At 42.8% G+C, this 23,333-nt stretch overlaps 1 long non-coding RNA gene across 1 annotated transcript in view; it reads right to left on the bottom strand.

Moving 5' to 3' along the window:
* Nucleotides 1-21,344, bottom strand: part of LOC125117309 (uncharacterized) — a 53,104-nt gene extending 31,760 nt beyond the window's left edge. Inside the window, exons 1-5 of the long non-coding RNA XR_007132587.1 lie at nucleotides 21,140-21,344; nucleotides 20,310-20,405; nucleotides 17,941-18,108; nucleotides 14,865-15,104; nucleotides 12,997-13,058 (exon numbers count right to left, since the gene is read on the bottom strand). This is a non-coding gene — a long non-coding RNA (uncharacterized LOC125117309). The remainder of the gene's footprint in view (nucleotides 1-12,996; nucleotides 13,059-14,864; nucleotides 15,105-17,940; nucleotides 18,109-20,309; nucleotides 20,406-21,139) is intronic.
* Between the last annotated feature and the right edge of the window lie 1,989 nt (nucleotides 21,345-23,333).

Genomic DNA, 23,333 nt, shown 5'->3' with positions numbered 1-23,333 from the left:
ATTGTTTGGTTTTATCTATTTTTGAACTTTGTACATTTTCTTCTATGACTTTTTGTTTGTTCGTTTTCTTTTTATTTTTTAGGGCCGCACCCTCAGCATATGGAGGTTCCCAGGCTAGGGGATGAATTGGAGCTGTAGCTGCCGGCCTACACCACAGCCACATCAACGTGGGATCCAAGCCATGTCTGTGACCTACACCACAGCTCACAGCAATGCCAGACCCTTAACCCACTGAGCGAGGCCAGGGATCAAACCCTCATCCTCATGGTTACTAGCTGGATTCGTTTCTGCTGTGCCACAATGGGAGCTCCTTTCTGTGACTTGATTTTTACCCCTTGCTTATTATAAAGCTTTTGAGATTCATTCATGGCGACATGTTGCTGTAGTTCATGGATTTTCCCTACTTCGTCCTATTCCACCGACCTATCACGCCACCATCTATCCATTCTGTTGGTGGTGGTCTTTTGGGTGGTCTTCTGTTTGTTTACTATTATTAATAATGCTGCTATAAAATATATCCTTGAATACTTTTCTTGCAAAAGTTTCTCTTTAAGGCCATGCTTCCCAAGCCGTCATGGCACACATTGAAAAAGATGGTATTTGTTCAGCATGTTGGGGTGAGTTGGAGGGAATCTAGGGGCATCTCCATAGGTATTGGTGAAAAAAAGAGCTATTTTTTCATATTATACAATTAGGTTAAGAAAATTATTTTTATATTACGTAATTAAGTTAGGAAAAATACAATACTTCCACATAGAATCTTTTCACATTTTTCTAAAAAGAGAAACTTGAGATTTTCTCCTTGAACATACTTTTTCAAAAAATCAGGTTTCATGCATGAAATGGTTACATGCAATTTTGACCAAGATTTTAAATGATGATCTCGAGAAATTCTTTTTTTTTTTTTGTCTTTTTGCCTTTTCTAGGGCCACTCCTTCGGCATATGGAGGTTCCCAGGCTAGGGGTCTAACAGGAGCTGTAACCACTGGCCTACACCAGAGCCACAGCAAAGCAGGATCCGAGCCGCATCTGCAACCTACACCACAGCTCACGGCGACGCTGGATCCTTGGCCCACTGAGCAAGGCCAGGGATTTAACCTGCAACTTCATGGTTCCTGGTCAGATTTGTTAACCACTGAGCCACGACAGGAACTCCCCTCTTGAAATTCTTGATAGTCATCATGGACAAAAGCTTTTACTCTCAAGGTTGGGAATAAAAATTTTGAAACCACATAATAACAATTCAGAAAGGATACTTAAAGAATCAAACAACTCTTCCTTTTTTTTCATTGACAAATGTTAAGTCAGAACTCCCTTCATAATGCAACTAGATTTCAAATTCAATAGCAATTTTTTATACCAAATATTACAAAATAATGAGGAAGCTCTTCTTTGCTGAGGAAGCTTGCCTGGTTAGAGCAGTCACCTTGCAGCTATATGGATGCTGCAACTAGATTTCAAATTCAATAGCAATTTTTTATACCAAATATTACAAAATAATGAGGAAGCTCTTCTTTGCTGAGGAAGCTTGCCTGGTTAGAGCAGTCACCTTGCAGCTATATGGATGCTATGAAAGGCAATATTGGCTACAAACTGCTGCAAGCCCCCTTTAGAGACCTCTGACAGAACTACACTCTGGGAGTCCTGCCACTCCTCCCAGGACTTGGCCCTACAGTCCAGAAAGGCTCATCCTCAATTTGTACAATTTGAGTAGAGCTACCCAAAATAGCATGTGGATAGGTCATGGCTGTCCCTTGGGGCTAGTGGGGCTGCTGGAGGACTTTGCTTTTTATTATGGCACAAGAGGTAGACATCCAGAGTAGAGTGAACCCCTTTCCTGCGCAATACGTGGGAAAGGGAAGCTTGTGCAGGATTTTGCTCATATGCTTGCAGCCTGCCAGGTGTTCCACCAAATCTAGGCCTCCTCCATCTCAGCATCCTTAGAGGAGCAGCCAAAGGTCATAGGCAGGGGGTACCACTGGCCAGAAAGCTTGGCTACAGTTTGGAATAACTGGATGTTTAAAAAAAATACTGATGCTTTGGTCTCACCTGCAGAGATTCTTATTTGATTAGTTTTAGGGGAGTTTGGGCATCAGGATTTCTAAAATCATGCCAGGTCATTGTGACATGAAGCAAATGTGGGGATCCATTCTTAGATGGGGACTTTCTGGGCTGCAGGATTGTGGGTTTTCAATTCTTCTTGGCGATACCTAATTATGTTACAAAATGGTTATACCCATCTACCTCCCACCAGCAGAATATCTGAGTCCTTGATCATTGCTGTCTAGCCATGCTTGGTATTTTAGCAACTTGGTGGGTTCGAAATGGCATTTTATTGTGATTTTAACTTGCATTGTCTTGTCTACTAGTGACATTGAGCATATTTTCACATGTTCATTAATCTCCCTGATTTCTCTTCTGTGAAATACTTTTCGGATCTTTTGCTCATTTTTTTATTAGGCTGTTCTTTTTCTTACTGATTTATGGGCATTCTTTTATTCTGCACATGAACCTTTTGTTAGTTAAATGTGTTACAAATCTCTTTTCTCAGGTTGTGCCTATCTTTTCAATATTTTATAGCATCTTAATGAGCAGAGGTGCTTCATTTTAATATAGCTGAATTTATTAATAGCTTTTAAAAAATAGTTTGACCTAGTTTTGTCTTTAAAAAATATTTTCTCCTACTTTAAGGTCACAATTATATTCTCATGTTTTCTGCTATAAAATTAAAATTTTTGCCTTTCATATTTATCCTTAATTTATTTCTGTTTATAATTGAGTTTTGTGTATGAAAGTAGGCAAGGAGAGCTGTGTTTTCATTTCCTTCCCATGGGGGTCACCAACTGTCCCAGCATCATTATGAATGTATTCACTCTTTCCTCATGGCTCTATAACAGTCCATCTCTCGAGTCAGGGGATGAGCTATTGCATGTCAGTCCCAGGTACACATGATTCATATCTGTGCTTCCAAAAAATTATAAACACCATAAGTTCTCACCTATTCCCTACTGTTCTAGTCCTCACAGAAATCACATAAAGAAGTACTTTGCTCACGTTCTTTTTACAAATGGGAAAACAGTCTCAGAGAGATTGTCAGTTGTTCAAGGTCAGAGGGTTCAAATGCAGGCTGGCTCCAGATCTGTGCCCAGACCATTGTGCTGTGCTGCCTCCATCAATGATTATATATTCTGAACCTTTAGAGGTCCTCACTCATAATTATTAATCATTATTGCCTCCACTGTATTGATACACGACATAGAAGTTTAACTAAACAGATAAGGAAACATAGATGATTCCTAACTGGTGCCCTTTAAAAAAAAAACAAAACACTCTATTTTTAAGCATTCCAAAAAAATTAAGAAATCTGCAGAGGCCTTCAATTCTCACAGTTTCCTAATGACTATAAACAGCCTGTCACTCAAGCTGGCAGGTCACAAAGTCCACAAGTACGCCTCCTTTGGCCAAGTTCACCTTGAGGGTTAGTGCTGCAGCTCTTGGTTCTTTTCAAAACCAGAAAAGTACCATTTCTCTGTTTTTAAAAAGAAAACAACTTAAAAGAGACCTGGTTCCTCTAAGCACTGACTGGGCCCAAGAGGCTGGGGACACAAGGGATGGGGTGGGAAGGGGTGGACCAGATGCCAGAGGGGAGGCAGGGCTTTGGTTCAAAGGTACCCATTGGGCTGAGATCAGGTCTCTGGTCCTGGAGAGGTCAGTTGGAGGCTCGCTGAAGTCAGAAGATGAGGAACATATGTGTCTTTCTCTTTTCTGAAAGCTGGCAGGTAAGTAAACTGATCTGAGACCGGAGGGCTTTTGGGTATGATAATTGGGTTCTCCTGCAAACAAGGTGGCATGCAACATCAGCTGTTGGCAATTCTAATGACCTTTTGGATGACTACAGAAAAAGAAATTGCTACATGGCTCTAAACAACTGTGTTCTGATGTTTTCATCAACCTTTTTCTAAGCACTGTTTCCAGAAGAAAATGAGAATGATACTCATGCCTATGAAGCCTTTTCACCTCCCCTAAGAAGTTATTCAGATAAAACAGAAACAGATTTACAGACATAGAGAACAAACTGTTGTTGCCAAGGGGGAAGGAGAAGGGAGTGGGATGGATGGGGAGTTTGGAGTTAGTAAATGCAAACTATTGCATGTAGAATGGACAAGCAATGAGGTGCTACTTTAACAGCACAGGGAACTATATCCAGTCTCTTGGGATAGAACATAACAGAAGATTAATACAGGAAAGGAAATGTGTGTATGTGTGTGTGTATAAATGATTGGGTCACTTCAATTATTGCTCACAGAAATTTACACAATACTGTAAATCACCTATACGTTAATAAAAATAAAAATAATATGAAATGGTTAAGATTGTAAAAATAAATAAATAAATAAAGAGAAGTACTGTTCAAAAAAAAAGTTATTCAGTCCCACTGCACCTTGAAGAGGGAAGGTGCTGTCTTCCTGACTTCAGCTTCCTGTCTCCAACTTCCATATCAGCTCCAAGGGAGACCTGGTTCATAGATGTTGGAAGCTCAGCTCATTTTTCCCTATCTTTATAGACACCAGTTGTTGCCACTGCCAGTGGACAGGAAGAACCCAGTAGTTAATGCCTTTCACTCTCTACTCCCACCTTCCCAAGATGAGAAACAAACATAAACAAACCCATCCAGTTGTGGAGCAGGAAACTAAAAATTAAAATTCCAAAACCTTTTTGGAAATCACCAGTCCTAAAGATGGAGTGAAAATAACAAGCCTTTGTTCTGCAAATGGGATGCATTGAAATTCCTAAAGACTGGGAAAAGATGTGTTCTTCCTTTTGTTTACTTTCCCAGGAGAGTGTAAATTACTATCTTCCTTTTGGTAGAGAAGAAAGGATTTGGGAAAGAAGAAAAGGGGTTGGGCTGTGGAATTAGCAATAGAGATTGATTGGGGTTGGGGGAAGGATTCCTGCTCCTCGCTAAGAAGGGGGAAGTGAGTGGCCATGGGTCCTACTTCGACTTCCATGAGTAGATGGATCTAATGTAATGTAATTTCGTTCTTTTTTTGATCAAGGCAATTAGAGATTTAACTAAATAGGATTTGATTGTCATATTTTTCAGATATTTGAAAATTCACAAATCTCTTATGAAACAAATCATGTGTTTTGGTCAGGAAAATGGATGCTGTGTCTACCTGGGCCCTTCTATCCAGGAGCCCAAGGATGGGCTTGTTCAGAACCTGCTGAGAAGTCAAAGTCAGGATCAGCATAACACTGCAAATATCTTTTTCTTCCCCACCAGGGATGGGTGAAGGTGCAGACTAAGCTAGGAGGCAGGGTGGGGCGGTCGAGGTCATTCATAATGAGAAATTTAGAAAAACCAGAGGGAGCAGCCCAAGGGGCTCTCCATGGCACCACCTGGGGACTCAGGAGAACCAACGGTTTCATGGGGCGAGGGGAGGGCTTGTGATGTGAGATCCCCTTCTCATGACTCACCTTTCTCTCTAAGACATCTCCTATGTTGCCTTTGTCATTCCATCTCTTTAATAAAAATGTACAAAACCATGAGGACATGGACACCCAGAGAAGTTAGACAGATTGTCCCAGGAAGTATAACTTGTTGATGGCAGAGCCAAGCCTTAAAAGCCAAGTCTTGGGATTCCTGACATGAGGGCACCCACAGCACAACACTGCTGAGAGCTTACTGCCTCATGTCACCATAAGTCATTTTGCTGTGGAACTTAGCATTTATACCAAAGTATGGCAAGATTGTTTTGGTGGCTAGAGGCGGGGAAGATAAAGAAACATATAATAAAGGTAAAATTTCTTTTGTTAGGAGACTTCAGAACTAGGCAGAAGGTACCAGGGAATAAATAATTTAAAGACCATGAGACGTGTCTAAAGCCACTGCTTCCTCACCTACAGGAAGTTTGCCTCTGTGACTAGACAAGTAGCTTCCATCTGCCTTGTTTCCTCTGGGTAGTTTTGCTCTATGATTCTTCCTACAGAAGGAAAGATATTTATTATACAGTCCAGCGGCACTTAATGCAAATTTGAGCCATGCAAGTTTGAAATAGGATGACCTGGGAGTAATAACAAAGTCTCAATTGGTTATTCAAATTTGAAAAAAGCTAAAATTCCTCAAATTAAAAACAAATTCAGACAATTTCAAAGCAGGGGGCCTGTTTGAATTGCATCCTGTGTTCACACTCTGGCTGGGTGACAGTGTCACTTTAGCTGCTTAATAGAAATATCCTGCTTCCCTTGTCAGCTGGCTGTGGATCACTCTCAGGTTTGTACACACCAAAATCTCTGCAGAGGATTTTCATCCCTTTTGTGCTATCATTTTAATATTCATTGCTACTTAAATATTTAAAACTTTTTATACCACATAACAATATCATCTAGGATGTCACTGTCACATAGCCTGTGTGAGTACTGAAAATCAGGTCTGAAAATCAATACCTTTGCAATGAAAATCACATAAAATGCCATTACAGAAGCCAAATGACCCCTGGGATAGGCCAGGCAAAATAAATTCTCAGTGTGTCTGCAAAGAAAAATATGAGAGACGATACTGAGAAAAGAAAAAAGGGAAATATTGAAGAACGACATGATACATACATTTCCGGATAAGTTTACTTTGCCCTCAATTATTGTTTTTTCTTTAAAAAATTATGAAAGCTTTAATTTATATGAGGTTTTCAGGGACTGCGTCCTTGACATAAATGAGGATATGCTCTACCTAAGTGTTATGGGTTGAATTATGTCCCCTCCTAAAAGGTGTTGGCGTTTCAGCCCCCAGGACCTGTGAAGGTTACCTTATTTGGAAATAGCGTCTTTGCAGATGGTCAAATTAAGGTGAGATCAATGGGGTGGTCCCTAACCCAGGATGACTGGTGTCTCTATAAAATGGAAATTTGGATGTGCAGACAGACATGTACAGAAGAAAGATGCCCTGGGGAGAATGCTGTCTATAATCCGAGAGATTCCTGAGGCCACCAGAAGCTGGGGAAGAGGCATGGAACAGCGTCCCTCACAATCCTCAGAAGGCGGCCGCCCTGCTGACACTTTGATTTCAAACTTCTGGTTTCCAGAACAATATGACAATAAAACTCTACACCTTAAGCCACCCAGTTTGTGATACTTTGTTATGGAAGCCTTAACAAACTAATGCACTGACTGAACTTTGTTGAAATAACTCATTGTGAGGGTAGTAAAAAGGCTCTCAATGTTTTGGCCAAACCGCCCCCCCCACCCCCCGCCACTCCGCAACCCCCCAGTCCCGAAGGGAGAACCTTTACTTCCTCATCAGTCATTTACATGGCAGTATGACTAGTCCATCAGATAAACTTCTTAGCAGCTGACTGACTTTATGGGGGAAGGTGAGACCTCTGACTGGGGTGAGGAGATTGCAGGGGGAATTTGGAGCATTGCCTGGATGCTCCCAGGTCTGGCTCCCACTTATAATAGAGCTGAGGTAAATTTGTGGGAGTTATTAGGAAGGTTGATGTTTGTCTAAGGGGGTCAGAGCCAATATTAATAACCTGCATTTTGGTCTAGAGCCAGGTGTGTACCGGTACAGAAGAGTGGTGAAGGGGGTGCAGTGGGAGGTACCCTCGTTCAAAGTGTTGCACAGAGCCGGCTCCCCCAGGAGGATGAGGCTGGCGATTTCGGTGGACAAACACCAGGCTGGTGGGAACAGAAATAGAGGCCTTCTCTCTGTGCTTGGCCAAAGGCCACAGCAGAGTAGCCCCAGGTAGAAGGGAGGGATCAAGGCAGCCTGCACCACACAATTTTGGAGTCATGTGTCTGATCATTCACAAAGCAAGCTGGCCTCTCGGGGTGATGCCTATTTCATATGTAGGTTTGTGGTTTTGGAGACAAAACCAAGTGCCTGTTAGGCTGCTGTGATTTCTGAAGCAAAAATGTCTAATGAGGACTCTTTGTACAGAATGCAAAAGAGAGCTGATCAAAGAGGTTGACATATGGATGCATCTCCTAGTCCTGGAATGGCTTAGACCCCTTCTGATCCAGCAGGTACCAAGTTTCTGCTTCCATTTCTTCCACGGTCTTCATCCTTCCACAGCCATCATGTGAGCAGACACAGAGGTGAGCAGACACGGTGGGGGTAGCCATGATAACAATAAAAATAATAGCGATGGGAATCCCAGTAATGAATATTTCCTGAGGACTTTGGATGTGCCAGGCCTTGGGCTAGGTATATGGAGTCTCACTGTAATCATGCAAGGAAACCATCATTATTCCTTCTCCATAGGCAAGAAGCCAGTCTTTCCCAGACTTTAGATAAATGCTCCATGGCACATAGATGGTAAATAATAGACTATGATAATATATGGTATTATAGAAATATATAATAAATAGAATCGTGGCCTGGGTTTTCCTCACCATGATTCTCATCGTAAAATGAGAGATTTGAGCCACATTAATCCCTTGGCACAAGCTGTGACAGGGTGGGGAGGCAGAACTCACAGGATAGCTGGCTCTGTTTTTCCCAGAGAGGTCTAATAAGTGGCTGCGGAATGAAAAGAGAAGTGAAGGTAGAGTGTGTAAGTTTCAGGGGAGGGGGGCGGTTGCTATATGGTGAAATTCAGATTTCGTCAGTATGCGCAAGTGATACATATCATTAGAAAAAGGTAAGTCAGGGGCAACCGCTTTAATAGAAATTCATGGTTTGGTTCGCTTGTTCTTACTGTGAATTGCTGTTCTATAGATTGAAATTCTGAGGTCATCAAGATGAAATTTCAGAAATGGTCCCTTTGCTCATTATTTATTACAAATCAGAGAGGAATGTTTCCTTATCAAACACCATTTCAGTGACAAGAAGCTCGCTTGTATTTGAGTTCCTCTTTTGCTCTATTCCTCAGCTGCCAAATGCTGGCAGAGTTTTGGTGGTATTTGCACATGCAGTCATACATTTGGGTAATAAAGGTGGGGGGAGCTTCCTAGCTTGGCAGTGTGTTCTCCAACATGGCCAGAAGTCCTCTGTGCAACTAGAATAATGATGGATGATTAGGCTGGTCGCTGAGTTAGATTATAGAGCTTGGCCAAGGTTAAGGCGGGCCCAGATGAGGCCATCTGAAGGCCACGATGGTGCAGATGAGTGGAGGTCCAGAGGTGTCCCAGAGGGCTCCTTGCTTGGGCTGCAGAACTGCTCCTATGTCAGGGGGAGAGTCTGAGGGGCAGGGGAGGGGGGAAGGAATGGTGGGGATCTAGGCCAATGTCCTCTGCAGCAAGCCGCAACCCGGACTCTTCCTCTGGGCAGTCTGAGCCATTCTGTGGCCACCCTTAGTCCTGTAGGTTGCTGTATTAGATTCCTGCAGCTGCTGTGAAAATGACCTGAAACTTGGTAGCTTACACCAAGAGAAGTTTATTTTCTCACAGTTCTGGGGGCCAGGGGAGAATCCTTCCTTGCCTCTTCCAGCTGCTGGTGGCTGTCAGCCCTCCCTGTCCTCCTTGGCCTGCTGCTCACTCCAACCTCTGCTTTGGTGGCCGCCATCCCTCTTCCTCTTTATGGGTGATCTTTCCTGCCTCATAAGGATACTCATCATTGGATTTAGGACCCACTTGCTCAATTCAGGATGATCTCATATAAGATCTTTGACTTAATTACTTCTGCAAAGACCCTTTTTTGAAATAAGGTAACACTGATAGGTTCTGGGCATGAAGAAATAGACGAATCTTGGAGGGGACCACCATTCAACCCATTATACAGAGGACACTAGGAAGACCTATATCTTTCCTATTTTAAAAAATTCTTTTCTTTGGTCCCTGAGTCACATGTATCTCCTGGGCTTGAATTTGTGGGTGGCTTTTAGTGGCAAGGCAAGCCAAAATTCAGGGTGTCTTTTAGCCAAAGCTATGCTCCCGAGTGACCCCTAGGTGACTCTTCTCTCCCTGGGGTGTCTACAGCTCTTTCTCTGCCTGTGTTCTTCCTCCCATGGTGGACACATTAGGCTCAATAACTAATAAGAATGCAAGGGACTTCAGTACCCACCTAACTCACATGGGCTCAAGTGTTTAGCACAAGTGTAACTGCCTCCACCCTACATTCATGACATCATAAGTATCTTTTGTAACTTCTCAGGCCAGTCCTCAGAGCAGCCACCACCATGGGTTAGAGTTAGCACACAAAGGGAAATGTCTCTGCCATCTCTTGACCCCAAGCAAGCCTCATTTTCTGGGTGAAGAAACTGAGACCCAGAGAGGATGTGGGAATTGATAAAAGTGGTGCTCTACCCAAGTGGAATTACAACATTTCATTTCCCATCTTAAAAAAATCAGATTAACCACCCCTAGATTCCCAGATTATGATTTTTTTCATGTTCATAACATCTACATGTTGACCTGATTTTCTTTTTATTTTTTAATAGCTCCCTACCCCACACAAACACCCTACCAGATTGACTTTTAACACACCATACAGCAGCCATTCCGTTCTGGAGCTTTTGGGCCCCATCTGCTAGCCCATATAAAACAAAATTTATATGAAATGGAATTTTAGAAAAATCATCACGGCCTATATTGAACATCATTTGTCGGGAAACAAAGCATATGTTGCCAATTTTGCTTCTGAGTCTTGGCTTGGGGACATTTGAGTTCTAGGGGAGGAAGGGGAGCCCCTCTCCAGGCTTCACTGTGCCCTGCAGTGTTGTCCCTGACACCTCCATTTCCTGTGTGAGCAGTTCACATCTTGAGGCTGAGTGGCTGAGCCTCTGACCACCTTAGAAATTTGAACTGGCCTTGTTTAGACCTATTGTTAGGAAAGGACAGCCCTGTGACACAATTCAACTCAGCTTCTCCAATAGTTCTTTGAGCTGCTACAATTTGGGGCGAGGGCAGGCGGAGGGAGCAATTGGCAGCATTAGCCTGGGCAAGAGTTAAGAGAACAGGAGTGAACATTTCAAGTTTGGAAAAAAATGAAGCACCAAGATTGGAATCAATCTTGAGCTTGGCTTACTTGCTCCTAAGGCTCTTGGTCATTTGATACACAGGATGAAGAGACACTTTTGGGGTTGGGGAGTTGAGGTAGAAGGGACTACACTTTTCAATGACTATGGGGCTGTATTAGCCAAACAACAACCCTCTAGGATAGCTCTTCTTGCTCCCACTTGACAAAGCAGGCAACCAAGGGTGGAGAAATTGGTTACTTGCCCAACATCAGTTAGTAAATGGCAAGTGAAGTAACTGATTTCCAGTGTTGTCTTCTAATTAAGTAAGGTGTTCCAAGAAGAATCGGTAATAATTACTGGGGCTGTTTTTCTCCTTGAATATGACATTTCTCTAGAAGAAAAATCTACAGGTAAATTAGATGGGACCAGTCACTGATGGAAGGCATCCAGGAAGACCTCGCTAAAGGTTGAGAGCTAAGATGGAACACAAGATATGAGAGGACCAACTAAGCAATGAACTGTTTTCCTTTCGTATATCCCCAAACTGGAGCTCACTGAATTCCTGAAGTCCTTCTTGAGCTCTTCTGCTAATGTGAACTTTGCAAACTTCACTGGCATTGTTGGTTACAGTTTGATTATATTTTGAGTGACTATTAGGGCTACCATACTAGGGGCTTGGCAATAGCTAAGATGAGATATCTGATTTAATCCTCATATTAACTTGGGGTGGATGAGGTAGTTATTGTCATTTCTATTCTACAGATTAGGAAACTAATGAGGAAAGTTAGTTGGTTAGCCCCCAGTCCTAATCCTAGGGCAGAGTGGAATTTAGCTGCAAGGTTATGACTCTCCAGCCTGTGCTAGGTAACATCCTCTGGTTTGAAGCTCCTCTAAAGTCAGGAAGAATGGCTTTTCATTCATTTGTTAGTTTCCCTTTAACTGGGGAAAAAATGTGTCATCAATGAGTCCCTTTCTTTGTTCCCTGATGCCTTTGACCCTTTAATATTCACATTTCGGACTCATTTTGGTTTGGATTTCCACCAATTGAAACCTAATCCCTGATAGTCTTAGCTGAGGGAGAGCATCACATATTAATCCTCCAGGGAAAGTCTTTTTAAAAAGAGACTCTGAAAGGGCAAAAGGCCTTCAAGACTCAGGCGCTCTACTAACAGAAATGGAAGCAGGCTGAGAGGGAAGCAGCTTTTGAGAGGAGAGAGCTCAGAGCGTCAGAACAGGTAGAGGAAAGGGTGGCTCATGGACCTGCAGGACTGGCACCTCCTGGGAGCGTAGGAGAAGCGCAGGATGTGGGGTCCACGCCACCACAGGATTCCCAAGTGACTGGGAGTACATACATTGCACTTTGAGAAGCACTGGTCTAATCCACACTCTGACTTCTTTGCCTAAATACAGGAAAGGGCTGAGCTCAGAGATGGCCCCGAAAGCTGAACTTGGAGCACCTTTTTCAGATCAGGCTGAGAGGGAACTTTAAGCCAAAGCAGTGGAAAGTCAGATGTGGACCTACCAGAGCTAGCAGTCTGTCAGGAAACACTGCCAACTGATTCAAAACCGAATAAATGGGCTGATCTCATTGTATAGTAATTGAGTTAGCAAAAATCTGCCCAGTCAAAGCCAATCCAAAATGTTTTAGCCTTCAATAAGCAATATCTAGCTTTTCCCCCATGAGGGTAAATGTGAAATAGCCTAAAATTTGAATTAGCAGTTGGCAAGTTGGCCAGATAGATCCCTTTTCTTCTGGGAACCAGTAGATTCATTTCTCTCACAGCTCAGCTCATGAATTAACTATTTCCCCTGGAACTGAAATTGGAAGAGTTTCTCTGAGAAAAAAGCAATTTCATTCCCCTCTGATTTTTTTTTAAGTGCAGGTTAGCTTGAAGTTCAGCGCTGCCTGCTCTGCAGAAATGTTCCAAGCTGACCTGTCCCTCTCTCTCCACAATGTCATCTCACAGATAAATCAGAGCCTAAGAATCAGAAGAAAAAGCAACTCCAGAACTTGGCATTTTCTCAGCTTATCACAGTGAGTTTTTGGCAAGTCTTTGAAACTTTAAGTGTTTAAAATTTTCTCTAATATGTTATCATTTACCTCGCCATCTCCTTCGTGGTGCTGAGTGAAGGTTAATGAGATGATGCAGCTGCTTTGATCTCCTGGGGAGAAAAAGAAGCTTATAAATTTATCACACACAATGACTAGGTATAGACAAGATTTTTTTAATAAAGGATAAATTATTAACACAATTAAAAATCCATATTCACCATGCTATGATCAGGCCAGTCCTATTTATAGGTGTGGCCATTAGAGTCATTCTGACCAGTGAGACTTTAGAAAGGGTTCTGTCTCTAACACAGCCAATCCTTTCATTCTTCCACTGTGCACTTTACAATGTGTCCCCATTGCCATCTGAATTACATCTCAAAATTTCCATTTTTGTGTTTTGATCTTTGCTTGCCTCTTCAAACTTAATTTTTATCACTTCCTAAATGTTTAACATTTTTGTTCTCCCAACACACCAGCCTCTCACTCTCTCTTCAGGGTACTTTCTTATGACATTTGCTGTTCTTTTTGCTCAGAATACTCTTCTCCCATCTCCCTCAGCATCACCCCCAGGCCAACCCTCATGGTCCCTTAGGTCTCAGCTGCCTCCTTGGGGAAGCCTCTCAGGGTTCTCCAACCTGGGTGGAGAGGGCCTCTCATGGTTGCATTTCATCATGTGTTTAAAACTCTTTTTAGTAATTCCCTGCTTATTCATTTTTCTCTCCTCCTAGACTAGTGGTTCTCTGCCTTGGTTGCATGTTTAGAATCACCCGGGGACACTTAAAAACTCCAGATGTCCAGATCACACCCCAGACTAAGGAAATCACAATCTCTGGGAGTAGGTTTTAGGTATCTGTTCTCCTGGTGATTCTAGGGTACAAATCAGTTTGATAACCACTGCACTAGGCTGTAAGCTTCTGAGACTGGGGACAGTCGACAATGCTTGGTACGTAACTGGCATGCAATAAAACTCGAAGGAAAGAGCAAATGAGGTGTCGAGGCCTCAACTTTGCAGATGGTGAACTTTGGTCCCTGGGTCCCCACTGGAGGATCAGGTTGTTATACCTGAGGCCCTGAGATTCATCCTTAACAGAAACCAATTAATATTATTTTCAGGAAATGCAACAAGATTAATCAAATACTTTTATCATCCTTCTCTGCTTCCAGCCTTTAGCCCATTCTTCTCCCAAGAAAGCCTTCTGAGAAAGCCAGATTAAGATTAGATAAGAAAAAGGAAGGAAGCAGAAGGTCTTACAGGATGTTTTTATTTGGCTGTGATGCTTGATAAACATCAACTCTCTACGAAAGATCCCAGGGACTGGATATTCTTGGCATTTGAGATAATTCATCTGAAAGGGCTTTGAAAACCATAAAACAGCATTGTTACTACTGTATTTCACTTACTCCATTGCAAAGATTGGGAGGGTCTTTATGGTTGCACTAATAGTAGGGTTATGTAAGGGAAAAGGGGCTGCTGCTGCTGTGAGAGAGTGTGCTAGAGGATTCCCAGACAGGGTCATTGGCACCCAGGGTGGTGAATCAAGGAATCCGAGAAAGGAGTGCTATCCAGCTGACTCTTCCCCTGGATGGTGAGTAAGTGCTGTAAGGAGAGAGGCCATTAACGTGCATTTCCTCACGGCGTAATACAATTCCTGCTGCACAGGAATTATGTGCAAGTTAAATAAATTATGGGCCACTTGGCAGATAGGTTTCTTTGAGTTCCAGGTATGAGAAAACCAACTAGGTTCATCCAAGCATAAAAAGATTTATTAGAGGGACAGGGTAGTTCAGAAAGTCAAGACCGACATCAGAAAACACACACACACACAACCTCAAAGCAGAGACTTGGGGAGGCTATACCCAGGACACTTCACAGGACTTCTGACACTGGAACCTTGGGCCCCCTCAATGTCACTCACCTCTGTTTCTCTTGTTTGTGCCAGGTCCTTTCTCTCCTCTTGCAGTTGGGCTTGGGTCATGCAATAGGCCTGGGGCAGCTGATGGCTCTGGATTCATGTTTTCCTGATCTTACCTCCAGAGCAGAAAGTGCTGTCCCTCCCAAGCTCAAGTTACACTATTCCATGGGAAGGACTCTGTTGCCCAGGATGAAGATGTTGCCAACACTGGACTAGTCACTGAGGCAGAATGTGGGAGTTCATCTGTAAGAGAACCAGAGTAGGGGGTCCTTAAGGAAGACAGATATTTTTTCTTAGAACAGTACCACTTGCTGGCATGTAGCTGTTACAGGAGACCCCTGTATTTGGCATTTCCAAATTATGAGAAGCAGATAGGATTAATAGGCTGTGGCTACTAGTTGTAAATTTTAAGGAAAAGAACAAGGCTTTCTAAATACCTCTCTGTAGACAATCACAATTATAATGCAGAAGAGAATGAAATTTTGCAAACCCTAGGCTAAAAGCCCATTTGTTTATACATCATGCTTATTTGCTTTTATGTTTCTACCAAAATTAGGATGATATTTATCTCCCAGTGCCGCAAATCTGGTAAGATTAAGTTATGATCACACCTTTTGGGCTGAATGAAATAGCAAGAGGGTAGAGATGGTTACCCTGCCCTGTGAAGGGTCACTCACAGAGTTTTGGCTGCTTTGAGGACTGTGGACCACTAACTGGGGTTCCCTGCAGATCTCTAGGTGAAGAAGCCCCCCTTTATCCAGGAGTGCAGGTGCTAAGTTTCCATCACTTATTGTCCCAAAGCTTTCTTTTTTTTTTTTTTTTCTTTTGTCTTTTTGCTATTTCTTTGGGCCGCTTCCGCGGCATATGGAGGTTCCCAAGCTAGGGGTCGAATCGGAGCTGCAGCCCCTGGCCTACGCCAGAGCCACAGCAACACAGGATCCAAGCCGCGTCTGCAACCTACACCACAGCTCACAGCAACGCCGGATCGTTAACCCACTGAGCAAGGGCAGGGACCGAACCCGCAACCTCATGGTTCCTAGTGGGATTCGTTAACCACTGCGCCACGACGGGAACTCCGCAAGGCTTTCATTTTAATACAAGCAAATGACTCCAGTGTGGTGTTTCTCGAGTAAGGAGGCCTTTGGCTGTTCTTAGACCAGTAATATTTCCAAGGTTCTTTCTGATGGCCCAGAGTTCCAGAAGTGAGGAAGAGAGTACAATCCACTGAAAGTAGAGAATTGGAATAAGCCTCTGGGAAGAAACATCTTGTGGGAGTTGGGAGGTTGGAGGAAGAAATGCCCAGGAAGGGATGCTGGTCCTCGAGGCTTTCACATGGCCCATGAAAACTGGGACTGGCAAAAGTGCTAGGATGGTAAAGCTCATTGAATCCTGCTCATACGAAGCCAAACAGGTTAGACAGAGTGGGCACAATTCAGGGGAAGCAGATTTTCCAAATCAGGATAGATCTAGAATAGGCTGGGGCTCCTGGCCTAGGAAGAACAAAGTAGTTCTCTGTTCTCAACTCCCATAAAGGAGGTGAGAGGTCAGAACAGTCTGAGCAGAATCTAAGAGACTGAATAGAGCTTCTGGTTGGAGGGCTGAGTCAGGAACACCAGTGATAGTTGGGCAGATCTCTGGGCTGGGCAAAGGGGGTAGGGTGGATTTCTTCACATTGTCTCACTTGTTCTCTCCCAGGTTAGTGACCCAGGAAGATATGATGACAGTAGCATTCTTATAGCTCATTTGAAATAGGACTGCCTTTCTGCAGCAGGCTTCACGGACAAAGTTTCCATACCAATTGCCCCTGAGTGTTTGCCACATTTTAAATAGGGTTCTTTGGTGAAGCCACAGTTCAGGGTAGCAAAATTTTTTCTGATTGCTATTTAAACAAACACTGCATCTCTGCTTCTGCACTCTGCTAGCATAATTGCTCTCAGGGGACAAATGATTTTTTGCCTAACTAAATGAATTAACAGATCTGTGGCTCTAGTGAACGCAGCTTTCCCTGAAACACAGGGTTTGGAAGCTGGAGACAGAATATAAAAGGGAACTGAGTAGTTTTGCAGGAGAAATTGAGTTGAATTCAGAGTTTGTGTGGACAGACAGAGGGAGAGAGTAGAGGAGGAAAGGGAGTCAGCTGAGCACGTGACAGGAGGCTGAGCCTTAAGGAGAAAAGAAGCAACCAAAAAACCTTAAGCTGTCCCCCTTAATGGTAGGACTGGCCGGGGACTTGTAGAAACTTTTAGAAACTGGCCACCCTTCAGGTGTCTTACTTTACTGAAACTATTAATTCAAGAGTAAGATGCTAAAGTGCATTACTCATTTTAAGACGATAAAGGAGAACAGTGCCTATAAGTCTGATTTTAAAATATTCCATTTTCATTTATGTCCTTTGATGTTCTGTAATGTAAGCCCCACCCCCAACCATTGCCCCAGGATCTTTGGTCAAAGTGATTGCACAGACCTGCCTTGTGTGTATGTATAGGGATGTGTAGGGGGTTTTGTGGGAATCAAGGAAGAAGGGGCCACATTCCATATTTGGTCCATGTTGGGTATAGAGCAAACATAAGGGGAGACTGATGGGAGGATTTGGAAGGTGCAGGAAATCAGAGCAAGGACTGCCTAGGAGAAATGTGGAAGGGTGCCAATTTCCTACCCACTAGGCAATGGCCTTGATGCACTCTCTCTCTCTGTACCCTCTCTTCTTCTGCCTTTTCTTTTCCCCATGGCTATTTTCTCAGGTTCTCTGTTCTTGAGTCTGTTTCTTACTGTTACTCTGTCAAGCATCCCCTTGTTACTGCTATCCCAAGCTGAGTCCAACGTGGGGACACTGGCGTCTTAGAGGACCGATGTGCTCTGAGGGAGGAAAGAGTGCAAAAAGTGTGGCAGGGGGACCGAGGGAGTAGGATTTGGAGGGGATAAAAGGTCTGGGAGGTTATTGAACCCAGAGGGATCCCTGGCAGTCATCTGGGGGGAGGCGGTCTTGGACAGAGCTTTCCCTCCCTGAGTCTATCTCTTCTCTTTCTGGCTCTCTATCTGACCTTTAAATCTGTCTGTCCAACCAAACTCCTCTCTTTACCATTTTTTTTCCTTCCTCATGTTCAAATGATGCTGAACTTGGGGAAGGCTGTTGAAGCAGGGACAGGATATGCCACTCAGCAGTTTTTTCTTCTTTTGTTAGGGATGTTTGTCTCCAACAACATCTGAGACGTCCTTTGGTGGTCTCTTAAAGGAAAGCAGCATGCGGCTGTAAAGAATAATGTTGGCAATAATGAATAAGGAGGAGGACATAAACTATTTTGTAATTTTATGTTTGTTTCCACTTGGCTGTAAGTGCTCATGGAATAAACGGGTATCATTTCAATGGTTGGAAGGCTTTCTTTACCACACTGCTGTCTCCCTGCAGCCTTCTCAGGAGGATGGAATCTCCTTTGCGCCAATTAAAGAATTAAGGAAGACACAGGCGCTGCATTTCTAGAGTCCTGCAGAGCAAGTCTGCTAGCCGTGAACCTGAAGGCAGTGCAGACAGCCCCCAGGGGTCTGCTGGAGCTGTTGTTCCAGCCAGTATGAAGATATTTGTTGAGAAACTGCAAGTTCAAATGGCATTTAAGCAGGTGCATCTCCCATAGCAACCACTGAGGGCCCAGTAATGTGCCTCTGAAACCCACAGCTGACCTCAAAACACCCAGGGCTTCTGGTTATTGCTGCACTGGATATGGCAGCACCCAGGCACAGCTGCAGAGCTGAGGTGTAAGAGACAAAATCAATGATACTTTTTCTGCCCAACATCATTTCATCATCCAAATTGGGTCTCACATAAACACAAAATCTGGATGGGCAGGCAAGGGCTAAATCCGGCTCCAGTAGTAACAGGTGCTCCTTATAAGATAGCCACACTGGGTTTGCTGCCTTTGAATTTTGTGTTAGATGGTTGAAATGTGATTTTCCCATCTTCCAGGAGAAACATTAAGAGAATATATTAAGGTTAGCTGCAAATAAAGTTACAGATCCATTATCTTTAAATTCAATGAAATCAGAATTAATTGGGAACCAGTTCTGTTCCCTGCATTGTGCTGTGTCTGCGGGGAGATGAACAGATTGGTGAAGATGACCTCGGACATGAGACAGGGTACAGAAGTCCAGAGGGTGTGACAAGAATTGGGAAAGGCATTGGGAAGCCCTCCTGCAGTAGGTAGTATGGTAGGAGCAGGGACACGAGGAACTCAAAGGACTTTGGTGAGTGGGAAAGGGAGCTCCCAAGCGAGACGGCTGACAACGTGAAATGCTGCAGCTAGAGCTGTTCCTGGAAGTGGAAAGCAAGTTGAGATTAGACCAATAGTCTGGACCTGTTTGGTGGGAGGCTATGAAAGCCTTTCTGGGAGTTTGGGTGTTTTCATGGTGTCATAGGGAACTATTAAAATTTCTTCTGCTTTTTGAAATCAGCATGGACTGAGTTTATGTGGAGGGCTGACTTTTAGAAATGGGAATTTTGTTGTATGCTTACACTTTCACAGAAAATGCGAGCTTTGAGGTCAGAAAGACTTGGCTTCAAATCTGAAATTCTGAACATTTAAAGAGAAATGAAACAACCCTAAGGACGGGGCTGTCCCTCCCCCCACCCGCTCTCTTCTCTGTGGATAGACTTAACTTTCTGAGTTGTGCTTTTCTGCAGTTTGGTAAGATAATACTTACCCCCTATGAAGTTATTAGGCACCTGACATGAACTCAATTAGCCCGGAATCCAGTCAATCATTCCCAGGTACCATGTCTACCTTGACCCTGTTCATTTGCTAAAAAGTCAGTTTTTCACTCTACTCATTCAATTCCTTCCCTGCCTTTAAGTTGTCCTGGATGGACTCAGGCACCTTCCCTTTCCCTAATGTTTCTAATTAAGTGTATGCATTTGATGTGAAGGTATGTATATGGGGGGGGGGGCGGTGCAAAGGGAGTCTGTTTGTGAAGTCTATCTGTGAGCAGTGGTGAAGCAAAACAGAGTTGTCCAGGCAACACCATGGGTGCTGACAAAAGCTACCATGTTGCCTGGCCATTTTGACAATGCATTTAACCCCAGTGCTTGTCCCACATACATCTTTGCTGTGGCTGCTCAAACACTTTGGGTCATATACATTCTGAATGAGGCCTTGGTAAGTGGGCAGCCACCTAGGTGAAATTTCTCATTTCATATCTGAAAATGAGGTGTGCTGCAGTGTCAACAGCAGAAACAGAAGACTTTCTAAGTGAATTTTAAAATTCAGGCTGGGTCAGATCATCTATCAAGTTTCTTGCCTCAAGCGTTTGGCAAGGAAAATGTTTCAGTATGAGTGCAGGCAAAGCAGGAATTTCAGACTTGTCAGATGCCAGAGTTTAGATGTTTGGAAGGTGTGGCACTTGGCTGTCTCACCCCAGAGATGCTCCTGCAACCATGCTCCTTGTCTTCAGCGCACTCACCTTGGCGTCTAAGTATACATTCATCAGCGTGATTTCATCTGTCTTCCTCTGAGACCATGAGCTCCGAGAGAACAGAGACTACACCTCACACAGTGCCTGGCACACAAGAGGAAAGGAAAAAGATGAATATGCGCTCAGTGTGTATTTATGAGGTAGTGCCAACTGATTGCTAACCAGACAACAAAGACATTGTTATCAAATGTAGCTGGGGAACAAAATATTTGTGTAATTTGGATTTGTAGACTTTACATCAAGCTCTCATTAAACCTGCTCCTCTAAATTGATAGTCTAAATAAAATCCTTTTATTTGGATCTTGAGTTTGTTTCTTCTGGTGCTCCAATAACAATTCTACATACAATTGAGATGTGCATATACAATAGGAGAATAGGGCTGTGGATTGCAATATTTTGAAGACATTAAGTAGAGGCAGCCCTTTTAAAAAGAAAACAAAATATTTAGTTATCAGCAAACATCTATTTTCTCAACTGTAGCACAATTAAAGGGTGTTAGTTTTTGTAGAAGAAAATGAAATATGGAGATAAGCATGAACTGACCAAGAATCACTTGGAAACCAAAGGTTACAAAGAGTGTGATTTGGGAAAGAAAAAAATTTCTTGAATCCATTGAATCCCTGGTGAACTGGAAATGGAATAATGACATGAATAAAGCTTCACTGACGAAACATGAGACTGACTGAAATAGTTGGAAAAGTCAGGATATGAGATCAAATACAGTTCGCTTGTGCTGAAAAATAACTTTAGTGGCAATGTTTCATACCACGGTTAATATAAAACAAGTCATTATTTGAAAAGAAGTAAAGCAAGCTCACCTTATTACATCAACTCAATAATGCATTTTCTAGAAGCTCATCATGGTTCTTCCCATAAAGGCCAAACAACACAGAGAAATCATCTTTTATGTCTGCTTCTGCCTTCCTGCCTTGAAGGGTTCATTTCATTATTCTGTCTTGGTTCAACCTATAAAAATTCTCAAGGGGTTTCAATGCAGATGAATACAGGCACTCTATGTAGCCATCTAAAATAATTCAAGACAAAAAAGAAAAAGTAAAATAAACAACCTTTTTCTATTTCCAATCTCAACCTCATCCTCATAGTAAGGTGCTTTTTGTTGTAATTTTCCAGATAATTAGCTCATTTTTTCCACTTAGTTTCGACTTTACAGAAATGGCTGTAGACTATGAATGCTCTTTTAGTCTGAAATTATTAACACTTATTACAAGTCAGGGCTGCTGAGAGTGATCCAGATTCCTAAATTCCTGGTCTCCTAATCTGGAAAAGGGGCATAATAATCCCTACCTTATAAATCTTGGTTAGCATGCAATGAAATAAGGTAAATGAGATGTCAGTGGTAGGATCTGCTACACAGAGGCTGCTTCCATTCATCCTCTTACTCATTTGTTACCTCCTTCGGCAGCCACAAATTTAATTTTTTTTTTCTTTTTAGGGTCGCACCCAAGGCATCTGGAGGTTCCCAGGCTAGGGGTCCAGTCAGAGCTACAGCTTCCAGTCTACGCCACAGCCACATCTACAGCAAAGCCAGATCTGAGCGGCGTCTGTGACCTACATCTCAGCTCACAGCAATGCCAGATCCTTAACTCACTGAGCGAGGCCAGGGATCGAACCTGCATTCTCATGGATCCTGGTTGGATTTGTCAACTGCTGAGCCATAATGGGAACTGCTGACAACACCAATTGATCACCCATTAAGTGCTTCCTCATAGGAGTTTAGAATCCTAGAGAATTTAGAATCTTGTGAGAAAGACAAGCAAACAGAAATTGGAGTGTGGTTAATGCAATGCTATAGGGATGCGAGAGGCACCTGCCCCCCCAAACTGAGTGGTGAAGGTGAAGGGATATGAGGCTTCCAGTAGAAGGAACTGTGAGAAGCCAAGAAGAGGCATGTGGGAAGGAGAAAATGCCCAGAGGAGAGTGAGCTTTGCTTAGAGAACTGAAGGGGTTCTGTCCAGCTTGGACTGTGGTAGAGAACATACTAAGACAGGTTTCTCAGGGTAAGGAGAGGCCAGATCCTGAAGAAAGCTACATGCCTTCTAATGAGTTTTGGAGTCTATTATGAGGGCAATGGAGGGTATCTCAGTGTTGTTTCTTTTTTTAAAAAAATAGTATTTGTTTCTTTGGAGTGCGGAAGTTATGCCTGTTCATTAGGGAAATACAGGAAAGTTTATAAATGAAAATGTAAATGAAAAGCCTTCACAGTCCTCTGATCCTGAGATAACCATCACTGAAACTTTGATGTAATATTATTCATTTTTGAGACAATACATTTCATTGCTTTTCTATGTTGTTATAGTACATGTTAATTGTAATAGAGAAAATTGAAATACAAGATAAAACACACTAAAAATTTCTGCATATAGCTACACTTAACATGTCATTTCAGTCTTTTCTCTGTGTCTATCTTGCTTTTGGTCTCTGTTATTTGTCAATCCCTTTTTTATTTTTTGTTTTTTGTTTTTGGGGTTTGTTTTTGTCTTTTTAGGGCTGCACTTGCAGCATATGGAAGTTCCCAGGCCAGGAGTCGAATCAGAGCTGCAGCTGCTGGCCTATGCCACAGCCACAGCAATGCAGGATCCGAGCCGCATCTGTGACCTACATCACAGCTCATGGCAATGCCAGAGCCTTAACCCACTGAGCAAGGCCAGGGATTGAACCTGAAACCTCATGGTTCCTACTCAGGTTCGTTAACAACTGCGCAATGACGGGAACTCCTGAATAAAGATTTTTGTAAAACAAAGTTATTTAATTAATTTCTTATTATGAACATTTATGCCTCTTCACATTTTTCACTGTAATAACAATATCATGACAAAAATTTCATATCTAAGCCTTTCACGGATCTCTAAAAATTTCCATAGACTAAAGCATTTAAGTTATTTAACATACTGCTATTTATAATATATTGTGTATTATTACTGTTACATTGCCCACAGAAAAACAATTCCAGCTTTTCTCCTAGTAGACATCTATGTCTGTTCCCCAGCCACT

This window comes from Phacochoerus africanus, chromosome 16 (genome assembly GCF_016906955.1).
Source record: "Phacochoerus africanus isolate WHEZ1 chromosome 16, ROS_Pafr_v1, whole genome shotgun sequence".
Taxonomy (NCBI): domain Eukaryota; kingdom Metazoa; phylum Chordata; class Mammalia; order Artiodactyla; family Suidae; genus Phacochoerus; species Phacochoerus africanus.
The sequence above is the reverse complement of the archived record's forward strand: the minus strand, read 5'-3'. Positions and strand labels throughout refer to the sequence as shown.